The sequence below is a fragment of the Pelodiscus sinensis genome, chromosome 25 (genome assembly GCF_052426305.1).
Source record: "Pelodiscus sinensis isolate ZL-2025 chromosome 25, ASM5242630v1, whole genome shotgun sequence".
NCBI lineage: Eukaryota > Metazoa > Chordata > Testudines > Trionychidae > Pelodiscus > Pelodiscus sinensis.
In genome coordinates, this window is record NC_143076.1 from 224,895 (window position 1) to 227,900 (window position 3,006).

The 3,006-nt window shown below is 67.4% G+C and overlaps 1 long non-coding RNA gene across 1 annotated transcript; it reads left to right on the top strand.

The window, feature by feature from the left end:
* The first annotated feature begins 886 nt into the window (after window positions 1-886).
* LOC149521600 (uncharacterized) lies at window positions 887-2,138 on the top strand. The gene is made up of 3 exons (XR_016347841.1): window positions 887-1,011; window positions 1,565-1,632; window positions 2,033-2,138. It is a non-coding gene; the product is annotated as an uncharacterized LOC149521600 (long non-coding RNA).
* Window positions 2,139-3,006: the final 868 nt, after the last annotated feature.

Consider the following 3,006-nt stretch of genomic DNA (forward strand, 5'->3'; position numbering starts at 1 on the left):
AGGAGCCCAGCCCCCATTACCACCAGGGGGCATCGCCCTGCCCGGCCCCCGGGGACCTGCCAGTCTCCGGGAGCCCCCAGCCTCTCCGCACCAGCCCCTGCAGCTGTGGGTCCAGCTCAGTGAGCAGCAGCGCCTGGGCCTCCAGCTGCAGCCGGGCCACCTCCTGCAGCCACTCAGACCCAGGTGAGGGGCCGTGAACATGCTGGGCCCAGGGGCTCACCCAGTACACGGGGGGGCAGCCCCAGTGTCTGCCCCGCAGCCAGGGCAATGGATGGGGGCGGGAGCTGCTGCTTGGCTCTCTTGTTCCTGGTGGGGGCTCTGCTGAGGGCGTTGGCAGATGTGAGGGTGGAAGGGGGATGGGTCCCTGCGAGGGGCGTGTGGGGCCCAACCTGCCCTGGGTCCCTGACATGGGGGCGCGTGACCCCTGCTGGCCGCTGGAGTCACCCTGGTCCCTTCCCTCCCGCACAGAGCCCCCCTGCGCCTCGGCGGAGCTCTGCCAGGAGCGGATGGACTCCCGGGTGGAGGAAGGGGCCATCTATGATATTGAAGAGCAGCTCCACACCCGGGACACGGTAGGAACCTTCTCCACACGGGGGGGGGGACCCGAGATTGTCCGGCCCCTTCCCAGCACGTCCCCCCCTCCGGGAGGGGCTTGTCCCTGGGGATCCCCCTGGGGCCCCTTCTCCTGCATGACCTGGGCCCCCCAAGCTGAGGTCTCTTGTCATGCACCAGCTGGGCCCCCACAAGCCTGAGGAAGCAGTTGGGGGGGGGAGTGTGGGTGCTTGGACAACCGGCAGCTCCCACCTCCACTCCTGGGAGGCCTGAGCCCTGCAGCTGTCCGTGGGGGGCAGGCAGGCCCCAGGCTCACAGACTCTCTCTGGGGTGCAGAGCCCAGCCGCCCTGCAGCGGTTCCTCCTGGCCGTCCCCCCCGCCTGCCTCGCCGCCCTCCAAAGGGGCGAGGACACCCTGGCGCCGCGCTGCTGCAAGGACACCATGATGGCCAGGATCGTGGTGAGCGAGTCGCGGCGGCCGGGAGGAGGGGAGGGGATACGTGGGGTGGACAGGGGTCTGCCTGGGCCATGGCGGCGGGTGGGGGTGCTGGAAATGGGATGGGTGGGGCCAGGAATGCTGGAGGGGGAGGGGGAGGTGGACATGGGGAGGGTGCGTGGGGATGCTGGAGGAGGGAGGGACACAGAAATGGGGCAGGTCTGGGGTGCTGGACAGGGAGGGGGATTCGGAACAGGGAGGGGTCTCCCCGTGCCATGGGGGGGGGAGCTGGAAGGTTAGCAGAGCGGGCTGCTGAGGATGCGCCTGGGGAGCAGGGATGAGGAGGTTCAGAGGCTGGTCACCAGGGCAGTGAGGGGCAGGAGACGGCCTGGGGACAAGGATTGAGCTGGTCCCGGTTTGGGAGGGGGGTGCTGGGAGGGGCCCTGTGCCGGGCAGGGGGGCTACAGGCCAGCGGGAGGCAGTGGGGTTGGATCCTGCTGGGTGGGGGCGCTGGCCGTGTGAGCGTCTCTTGGGGGCCCCAGCCTCACACGCCCCTTTGTCTCCTTGGGTCTCACAGGAGATCATGGAGGACTCCCCCACCCCACTGGTCTTGGCCGACTGCCTCAACGCCGCCTGCAGCCTCAGGTACCGACCCCCCCCCCGCCGGCTCCCCTCCAGAGCAGATCCCCTGACCAGGGAGTGGGAAAGTCTCTGTCTCCTGGGCTATGTCTAGACTGCAAGCCTCTTTCGAAAGAGAGCACCCAGTGAGTCTGGATGCTCTCTTTCGAAGAAGCCCTAGTTCCATTCAAGAACGCCTTCGTTCGAAAGAAGCACTTTCCAAAGAAGGCGTTCTTCCTCGTGAAATGAGGTTTACTGCCGTGGAAAGAAAAGCCGCGTTCTTTCGATTTAATTTCGAAAGAACGCGACTGCAGTCTAGACGCAGGTGATGTTTTTTCGGAAAAAGGCTACTTTTCCCGAAAAACCCCCTGAGTCTGGACACAGCCCTGCTGCTGAATTAACAGTCTCTGCCCCTCTCTCCTGCCAGCACCTTGCAGCCTCCCCTACAGGCCCAGCTCCTGAGCCCCCTGCTGAGGGCGGCCGTGGGACAGACTGTGTCTGGGGACTGGCAGCAGGAGCCCATCCACACACAGGTACGTCCCTCCGGGCCCTGCTCCCGGGCTGGGCTGGAGCTCCAGAGAGGAGTGGGGGTGGGGGCAGAGGGAGAGAAGAAGCTGCAGGTTTGAATCCTTCCCTCCAGGTTTCCCGTTGCTCTCCCTGGGGGCCCGTCCCTTCCATGCCCAGCCTGGGCTCCTTCCTGCTCTGTGAGGCGGCTCAGACCCTGCTCAAGGCTGCACCCTGGATTCCCCAACCCCCCTCTGACCCAGGGCTCCCCCTTGTCTTGCAGCAGTTCATCCGGGCCCTTCCCGTCGACCTCCAGGCCCTACTGGCAAGCCTCCTCGCCGAGTCCCCAGACACCGTCAGGCTGCAGCTGATCATGGAGGTGAGCCCCGTGGGGGGGACGGGGCCATTGGCCCTGCTTCCTCGGGGGGCCGAGAGAGGAGCTGTGTCAGTGGCTGGGGGGGGGCACAGTCTGAGAGGAGCCCCAGGCTCTGCCCAGAACCGGCGCCTCCCTACGGGTCCTGACCTGCCTCTTTCCCCCCCAGCACCTGAGCCCGTGGCTGGAGTCCCGCCTGCCCCAGGAGCGAGCCAGGGCCCTTGGCAGCACCACGGCCCTGCTGGGAGTCGCCACCACCCTCCCGGGGTTTGAGGTAAGTGACCTCGGAGCCGGGGGGTCTGGGGCTGCAGGGCGCGGGGCTGGGAGCGTCCCCGGGAGGCAGAGCTGGGAATGGGCCGGGAATGGGCCGCGTTCTCCTTTCCCCGGGGAGGGGCGACCCTGGGCCTTTCCGGGGGGCACCTGGGCCCCAGACTGGGGAGTGGCCGTCAGTGGATCCCCTTGTTCCACCCCCGGAGTGACCCTTCAGTCGGGGCCATTGCTCAGGGTTGTCTCCTCGCAAGGCC